Here is a 10,523-nt window from a genome sequence, read left to right as displayed (position 1 = left end):
TGTTAGCCATGTAATTTTTTCTCTACTATAACTTCCTAGAGGACATGTATATTCCTAAAGGTTGTTAGGATTTGTTCTTCTTAAATTGTAGAAATGTTTCAAGTTATTGTGATTTGAGAGATAACTTTGAGTAACATCCTCCCTCCAAATTTTATTGAGACTCCTCTAAGTCTTACTACTAGTTTTTCTAATCCTTGTCTTTCACATGGATTAGTGTGTGGGGTCTTTACAAACTAAAACAAAATTCTAAGAAAATAAATGAAATCTTGCACACCACACAAAAAAAATTCTGAAGCAAAGCATGTATTTGGGAAACTCATGCTACTGAGACCCTAGTTTTCACCAAGTTGTCTATTGACATGAGAAATGTTTCCCTTTCCATGCATAAAATGAACAAAAAGGCTTTGGTGAAACCCACTAAAGTGGATTCGTCAGACTAGAACCCCTTCAACAATTCTAAAGTAGGGCATCTTTGCATCTTATCATTTCTCCTCCCCTAAGTTGTGTAATTTAAAGGAAACCTACCTACCTAAGCTCTAATACCTTTAGCACCTTCCTAGTAATGATGCCAAAATGTTGAGTTATTTATGTATAAACCCCAAAAATTTAATCATCAACCTGAGGCTCATAAGCTTATAAGGCACAAGAATAATATGTACAAGAATAAAGCTTGGGACAAATTGAAATCATAAAAACTGAAATTAACTAGATATCACGCTTGCATAATACTCCAAAGAAGTATAACTACTTCCTCTCAAGCCTTGAATGTTAGATGGATCTTAATTGGCTCGGGCATAGCAATGAAACATGTGCTATGTTTCCATAAGTTTTTATAAGCTGAGATGATGATTTAATAAATCATAAAAGAAAATGAATGGTGATCACTAAATCATCTGGTACCATATGTTGGCACATGAAATGGAAAGATGGTTTGGCAGATGACCTTAATGAGTATTTCAATCAATCACTAACTATTCTACAAATAAAACTTGTTGAGAAGGAAAATGCATAAACATGAAGTAGTATGGTTAATCAGATGAAAAAATACTTTGTAATCATACTATATACAAATGTAGGACTTCTTCTTGAGAGAAGGCTACTGTGGATTACTTAGTAATAAACTATTATCACCACTCTAGAGAAATAATAGAAGAATTGTAGAATTTCACACTGTAGATCACCTGATAATGCAATATACTAAAGCAAAATACTTGATCTACTTCTGCAAAAAAACTTGCAGAAGCTTAATCGATTATAACAATGTAAACTTTGAAACGGGAACTGATATTGTTACCCGTTTTGTAGAGATAGCAAAAAAGTGACCCAATTTTGAAAATGGGTGATGTAGAATACACATGTTTTGTAGAGATAGCAAAAAAGTGACCCGATTTTGAAAAGGGGTGATGCAGAACACACATGTTTTTTTAGAGCATAGTTTTTGGCACTTTAATTTTTTTTAATTTTTTTTATGTACATTGTGTTTTAGAATGGTAGTGATTTTCATGCTGATTTTAAAAAGTGGTTATTCTGCATCAGACCCTTTTTTTAAAAGACCTATTTTTTTACTTTAACTTTTCTAATGTATGTAATGTAAATAATTATTTTGTAAATTTAATAATTTTGGAAGTGGTCTCCTTCTTCATATTTTCTTGTTTTTATTTTTATTTTTATTTTTTTTGGTAGTGAGGTTTTTATTGATTTGCATATTCAAAAAAGAAGGTCAATATTTTGCATTTTCGATATTTTACATATTTATACATCGTTAATTAAATTTTCAATCCAAATGAAATAATTCTCTCAAAAACAAATATAAAATTATATATAAAAAAAGACAAAAATAAAAAATAAAAAAGTGTTAAAATTTGTTTATCTTATAAACCATAAAAAACTTTGGAAAAAAAAAATAAAAAAATTACATATATATATATATAAGTCGATAAAAATTGAGAAATAAAAAAAAAAAAAAAAAAACATTAGCAAAAACTAGGAATAAAATTTAAAAAAAAAACTAGTTTAAAAAAAAATAGAAAATTAACCAAAAAATAAATATTAAAAAAAAGGGTTAAAAAAATTATCTCACAAAAAAAAAACATTAGCAAAACTGGAAAAAAAAAATAAATAAAAATAAATAAAAAAAAACTAGTTTAGAAAAAAAAATAGAAAATTAACGAAAAAAAAATGAAAAAATAGTAAAATTAATATTAAAAAACAAAAATAAATTCAAATTATAAAAAAAAAACAAAAAAATACGTAATTTTTATTAAAAAAAAATGTAATTATTTTTTATTAAACATACATATTTTATTTAAAATATATATATATATATATATATATATATATATATATATATATATTAAAATTTAATTTTTTTTTAAACAACCTATTTTATTATTTAAAAAAAAAATTATAATTTTTTTAAAACAATTTTTATTTTTATTTTTATTTTTTCCCTAAAAATACAAATTATTAAATCTACTTTTTATATTTAAAAAAATAAATAAATAAATAAAACCTAAATTAAAAAAAAAAATTACATTTCTTTTTTTATTTAAAAAAAAATTAATAAAATTAATTTTCTTTTTTAAACAATTAATTAATTTTCTTTTTTAAACAATTCTTTGGAAGGGCTGCACGCAGGCCCTCCGCCCACCGCACGCAGCCCCTCCGCCCACCGCCGGGCCACCACGGGCGGCGCCCGTGGTGGCGCGGTGGTGGGCGGAGGGGCTGGAATCGACGGGCTTCCTTCTTATGCAGGACGGACGAGACAATGTGGTGAAAAACAGCTTTAAATCCAGGTACCATCGCTCGACGGACGAGACAATCTGGTGAAAAGCCGCTTTGAATCCAGGTACCATTGCTCCACTTGGGGAACGATCGATGGAGAGGTTCGTCTCTCTAGGCCTATTGCACAGATAAGTGTGAAAAAAACAACCACCAGCCAATTTGCACAGAAGGATCCACCAGTCTGCAGATCATTCTACCCTACGGCGATAGGGAAATCGGCATAGGTGACCAAATAACCTCTACTGAATCGCAACGCCTTCCTCCTTGGTTTGATCACTATCACAATGTTCATGATCTAGAGCTACAGGAAATCTTCAGAAACCCCAAATTAGTAGCATGTGTAAGTTTAATCAACATGCAGTTCCGCGATAATAATTTACTTCGTGAAACAGAAATTCATATCTTACTAACTATTTCATAAAACCGTAATCAGATGATCACGGATCCTGACGCTCCTGGAGGAGAGTATCTACAGTGGTATTTTATAACTCTCGCCTCAACTCAGAACAATTTTCCGATAAAATGCCATGCGAATCCATTAACTAATTTCATACTAACTCTATTAATGGCCACGTTGTGCAGGTTAACTCTTGCTTTCGTTTCCACTGAGAGTGATGCAGGTATCATCGTTGCTTTTCTCTCTTTGAGCTTCAAATTTATCAGTAATCGAATATGCTCCACCAGTCTATGTTTTCTATGACAAATTGAAATTAAAAATGATTTCAGTTCGCTTATAAATAATAAAAAAATCGAATTTTTTAAGTAACGTTAGCAATGATCTCATGGTTATTTAAAAATTAATTTAAATGTTTGAAGTGAAATTATGGGTAATTTGGAGTTATGTATGATTTCAATTTCGCCACTTGGCAACGATGCCACTTCAAAATCTAAGAGTTTTATAGCTTAATTCATTAAAAACTTCAAAATCCTAATAGGGGACTAGGTCTTGAAATTGTTGTTATGTTCGTTATAAATATTTCTTATGATTTCTAAAAAACTGTAACGCAATGCAAATTTTCTCAAACTAAAAATTGTGTAAAATCCTCTCGGTATTAAAGGGGCCATACCTTTAGATGGAAAAAGTTTTATGTGCAGTCCCTCCGCCCACCGCCGCGCCACCACGGGTGGCCGGTGGGGGCCCGTAAATTTTTTTTTTAATAATTAAAAAAATGTTAATTTTAAAATTTTTTAAATTTTTAATTTTTTTAATAGTTTTTTAATATTTAAATAAAAAATATATATAATTTGTTTTTAAATATTTTTTTAATTATTTTTATTTTTAAATAAAAAACAAAAAAGGTTTAAAAAAAAGTTATAATTTTTTTTTTACTAAAAAAAATTGTTTAAAAAAGAAAATTAATTTTTTTTTAAATAAAAAAGAAATGTAATTTTTTTTTTTTTAAATTTAGTTTTTATTTATTTATTTATTTTTTTAAATATAAAACGTAGATTTAATCATTTGTATTTTTTGGGAAAAAATAAAAATAAAAATAAAAATTGTTTTAAAAAAATTATAAATTTTTTTTAAATAATAAAAAAGGTTGTTTAAAAAAAAATTAATTTTAATATCTATATATATATATATATATATATATATAGAGGTATGTTTAATAAAAAATAATAACATTTTTTTTTAATAAAAATTAGGTATTTTTTTGTTTTTTTTTTTTATAATTTGCATTTATTTTTGTTTTTTTTAATATTAATTTTAGTAGTTAATTTTCTATTTTTTTTTAAACTAGTTTTTTTTTTTTATTTTTTTTTTTATTTTTCCAGTTTTGCTAATGTTTTTTTCTAATTTCTCTATTTTTACTTATTTAGTATATATATATATATATATATATATATATATATATATATATATATATATATATATATATATATATATATATATTGTTTTTTTGTTTTCCAAATTTTTTTATGGTTTGTTAGATAATATTTTTTAACATTTTTTATTTTTTTATTTTTATCTTTTATATATATTTTTATATTTGTTTTTTAAGTAATCAACATTTTAATCTTAATTTTAGTAATTTTTATCTTTTTTTTTGTTAATTTTCTATTTTTGTAGATCTAGTTGGTTTTTAATTTTATTTTTTAGATTTTCCTTAATTTTATTTTTTTTTTTTTCTATTTTCACCTACTTAATTTTTTGTTTTTTTTAAATGTTTTCTTTTCTTTTCCATTTTTTTTATGTTTTACAAGATAAATCTTTTTCTTTTTTCTCTCCATTTTTTTAAATATTTTTTTTACTATTTAATTGTTTATAGTTTTTTTTTTTTTTTTTTTTTTTTTTAGTTTTTTAATTTTTATCATTAATTTTGTTTTTTTTTACATTTTTATGATTGACTCTTTTTTTTTTTCGTTTTTTATTTTTATTTTATATTTTCCTTTTAGTATATATTTTAATCTATGTTTTGTTATTTTTTCAAAACTTTTTCTTTTGTGTTTTTTCATTGTTTTAATTTTTATTTATTTTTATGTTTTCATTATTTTTTAAAATTTAATGTTTTTCGGGTTCATGATAAAATATTTTACACCATTATTTCTAAATGTTGAAATTTTACTGTTGAAAAAAAAAAGTGTTCTCCCAGCATCAACACTTTTCGTTTTGAGGGTGTTTTTTGGATATTTTTTGCTCAAAAAAATTGTTTTCACCGCCATTTTTAAAACATGTTGAAAATTTACCCAAGAAAAAAAAAAGTGTTATTCCAGCATCAACACTTTTCATTTTTAACACTGTTTTTTATGTTTTTTCGAGGTTTTTTGGCCAGAGTTCCCGTTTTGAGTTTATAGTTCCCGTTTCATAGTTTACATTGTTTTATGAGCAAGATCAAATAGAACACATATAGCAGATAATGAGAAATCAATCACACATGAACATAGAAGAATACTCTGGGGAAAGCCTCAGCTAAAAACCTTGATCTCTGTATTATCATACAAGTGGAAATTATGTCTGGATTACACAAAGCTTTAGCTCACAAGCTATCCAGCTCTCAGCACAATCCCTCAATACAACTCACAGACTAAATATATAGAACATATGTCTTCCTCCAATCCTCCAAGCCTCCTATTTCCTTTCGCAGTTTCTCCTGGGGTCCAATGCAGCCACCTGTGTGAATTGGCCTCTTACACAACTCACCAAACTCAGAAGTAACTGCACAATCCTCAAGGAATGAACTCCTTCTACGTGCAAGAGATATCCTCAATGGAATATTCTTGCAACTGATAGTACATTGTCCCATCATCTGATCTCAATTGGGTCTCTGACTGACCTGACATGCATGAGTTATTTATGAGAGAATATTTAGTTATCTAAAGTGCAGCAGTTACATGCATGCATGCATTAACTAACTGAACTCACAATCAGTTGAAAAAATTGTTTGAACTAATCTAACTAAACTTAACTCAGTTAACTGAGCTAATTAATTACAACTCAAGGTACAACTCATCCTGATCTCCTTAATCAAGGGATAACTTCCTCAATCAAAGGGGAAATTGTTGCATGTCTTCACATAGACTTCATGTTTGATTTTTTACAACTAATTAACTCAATATGAATTAATTAATTATTTTACAAACAACTGCTAATATCAAATTCGAATTTTAATTCTCAATTTTAGTTTAGGGACTAATTAAAATTGGAATGTATCCCGAAATGCTATTTGTAGTAGTGTTATTTTAGCACTTCTATTTTTAGCATTTCTTGTTGTTATTTTCAACAATAATTTCATTGAAACCCCAACAATATTATATTGTATTCAAAGGGAAGTATTACATATTCATATTTTATATGCCATGTGCTATATGTTATACTCTCTATCTATCTACTATCTTCGATCTACTCTCTATATCCTATTGTTGCATTCCAATTATCCATATATATCTATAGTCTTTGAAAAAACATGAACAAATCCTTTGTCTACAATATTAGGCCTATATCATCCCTTCACAACATAATTACAAAAATAACCAAGTTCATTGATGTACTACAATCATGATCATATCCTAAGGATCATGTTGGCTAAAAACAAACTATAGACAAATTTTAAATATATCTTATTCGATCTCATTCATATGAATGAGATTGAAAATCTCAATTTGTTGATGAACTATCCAATGTATTGCATATAAGAAGGGATTTGGCCAAATCCTTGACCAAGAATCGATGGTTCCTCTTAATTATCTGGGAGTGAATGGATTAACATGAAACCATATCAGGCCTCGATTCTACAAAACCCATGTTCCTGATTTGCACCAAGACAACTGGAAATATGAAAACCTGTAACATAGGATTTGGAACTGTACTCTGTTAGTAGGAACTGAACTGTGTGAGAAGGGACTATCCATCTAGCACAGGAACTATTTCTCAACATTCACCATCATTATCAAAATCTCATTTAAACCTTATTAAAGCATTGAAAACAAAGGAAATACATAAATAATTAACATTTTACCTTAACATGCTTATAGTTGTTGATTTAGTATATTAGTCCAGAAATATACATATTGAGGATGATAATGGTACGAATTGGATACAGATATAGGAAATCATAGAGAAAAAATGTGGGTGAAATCATGTTAAAATAAATGTCCAACATTAGTTTCCCATGAATTTTCCTTTTTTAAACAATATGATAAGGAACTTATTCATGCCATGAACCTTGCACATATAGTGTAACATATCTATGTTTACAACCCTTTCTGATAGTTTCTTTTGGAATTATTAAGCAATTAACTTGACAAGTATTCACCATGAATTTTAAATCTTATGGTCCTTAAAGATGGGTGAAGTGTTCACCCGGAATGTCAGACATGGCAGTTTCTCCATGCAGAGTTTTTCCAAAAAAATTGTCTCCAACCTAAATAATGGTCTTATTGTCATTAAAAGGGTCATGGGTTGCCATGGCACTCCTTAGTTGTAGCCGGAATTTGTAATCCTTGGATATTTATTTCCAATGACTGACTTTACACCCCAAATGAAGATTTATGAAAAATTTGCACCCTTAGGAAGTTCACGTATCAACCAACCATCGTAGGGCCCACAAAAATTTTGGTGCTTCATCTTTTATGGTTAGGGTTTTAGACCTTGCACATACTTTATTTATGTCAAAATACCATTATTTCGACTTATTTTAATAGCTTTAGTGAATGATCATAGTCACTACCTCTCTCTTTAGTGATACACTACCATCATTCTGGCTAGTTTTTCTTTTATAACATTCTATTGTTTTGTTCATTAATATAAGTTGGGTTTTCATTATATTACTTTATCCTTTGTTATAGTTCCTTCCCTGCCTTTTATTTCATTTCTCGTATGAACCATATCAATGTTATTATAATAATATGTTCCTTATTGTTTGTCAATGCATACAATTGATGAGACTAGGGTACAAAGAGTTGGGTATCAAGATAGTTTCACTTGGGAACAATCACTCTTGCCATCCCAAGTGGCCTCCCATGGAAGAAGAAAAGAGAGATGATAGAGAAAGATATTTGATTAAGTTTTTTCTTGATGAAGCACTTGTGTGGCAGAGGAATGTAATGATGGGAAATTACATCCAAATCCTTCGATGGATGCCAATGGTGGTTGAGGAAGTTTCAATCAATAGTAATAAAGCCTACCTCAAATATAATTCTCCATCCCCATTCATCAACCAAGGCATTGTTTCTTGTTCTAAACATGAATCCCTTTCCTTCATGGACATGCTTTCAGGTTACATTCAAATACAAATCCACCATGTAGATTAGTAAACTAACTTCACTACACCATGGGGTGCATTCACCTTTTGCATCATGCCCCTTGTTCTCAGTAATGTTGGGTCTACCTTCTAGTGAGAAATGACCTACATTTCTCATTATCTTACTCATCTTTATTTAGATGAACTTACAACTCACTCTATACAATGTTCCCACCATTTGGAGTACTTGCACATTATCTTCCATTGGTGTCTTTAGTTTAAGAGCCACTTGAATCCCATCAAGTGTTTTGTTTGCATCTTTGTTAGTCAATTGCTTGGGTTCATCGTATCCCATCAAGGGATGATGGTGGATACCCTCAAAGTCCATGCCATTTACAAAATTGCTCTACCCAATAATTTGTTCTAGTTGTAGAGACTCCAAGGCAAGGCCAACATTTTATGTTGCCTTGTCCTTGACTAAGTGACCTGCACCCATGGATTTTTACATATATTACACCAAGACATCCCATATCATTGCTATGACAAAAGTCAACAATCATTAAATTCACTAAAATACATCTAAGGCCCCATTCATTATTCCTTCGTATTTTATCGTGTATGTATCAATGCCCAACATATCAATTGTACGGATTTTAGTTCAAGAGGGAGATGATGGTTGCAAACATGTCATCTACTATGTGAGAAAGAACTTATCTTGACCACCCATCAACTAAAAATGGGATGAGAAGTTAGCACTCACTTTAGTTCATGCAATTCAAAAATTACATCATTACATTCTACTATGCACTAACCAAGGTTATGGCAATTCCAATCCCTTACCCGCTCTACCACAAGCTCATTAATAGAAAGTTTGCACATTTGATTGTTATTCTCTATCACTTTTATCTCCAATTTGTCACTGTTGAGAGTAAGAAAGCCTGCATCCTTCCTAATTTCATCACAACCCTACCATCTGACACCAATGCCTCCCTAGTTAATGACAAATTCTTGGATGAACATTTATTCATCATTTCTTTTATGGTATTCCCATATAAACAAAAGTTAGCTAATGAGAATGTAAGGAATGATTTGCATACGAGATTAAATAAATCTAGTGTGTATGTGTGTGTGTGTGTGTTTATTACATTGATATGTATTTGCATTAAGGTAAGGCTTATGAAAAATACAATAATGAGAAATTCAATTATGGAATTATGTTCAATATTACATAGTTTTGGAGAACCTTTTGAAACATTGTATTTAAAGGTAGTTTTGATTGTAGAAACAAAAAGTAATTGGGACGACTCCATAGAAATTAATTTGTGGGCAATGAAAACATCCATTGATGTGGGTTACCCACTCAAATAGAGTTCCACACATAAAAGAAATGTGAAAATACTAATTTCTAACTAATTTTTATTGAAGAAGAAAGGTAGTTTATATATCTTTTATAAAATGAAACTAGATCAACAAACTGAAGAGAGAGAATCTCCAAATCCAACAAAATATGATCTATGCACTATAACAACTAGAAATAGGTTAATGAAATATCTCAAGCACACCCATGAAGATCTCAATTAGCCTCAAACACAAGGAAACTAGTCCATGAATATTTGAACAATCCCTTGATACAAGGAAGCTAGAATTCTATGTAACTCTCACACCCATATAAGTTTCCTATTACAATATTAATGAAAAATAAAATAGCATATAATTCTCAAAATATTAACTAGGTATTCTAATCCCCATCATTCCTCATGACCTAAGAAGCATTGACCTCCAATGCTTTCAAAAGAGAAGGGAAATATTCATCTAGTTGTGAGATATCCAACAAGCTCGATGTGGATATTGGCCTTGTTTAGAAATAGGGTATGATGTAGTAGATCCCTAGTGATTTTGGTGAGTCTTCTAGTCGAAAATTTGTATGCATAAAGGAGAGGATGAAAATTAGGAGCAATATCTCTGCAATGATTAGTTAGAATCTCTATCTCTAATGTTGACACATAATATGGCTTGGGGAGATGAACATCAACCACATCATGGATTTCCAAATGAATT

This window comes from Pinus tabuliformis, chromosome 8 (genome assembly GCF_031772625.1).
Source record: "Pinus tabuliformis cultivar Carrire ecotype Pingquan chromosome 8, CPIR1, whole genome shotgun sequence".
Lineage (NCBI taxonomy): Eukaryota > Viridiplantae > Streptophyta > Pinopsida > Pinales > Pinaceae > Pinus > Pinus tabuliformis.
The sequence above is the reverse complement of the archived record's forward strand: the minus strand, read 5'-3'. Positions refer to the sequence as shown.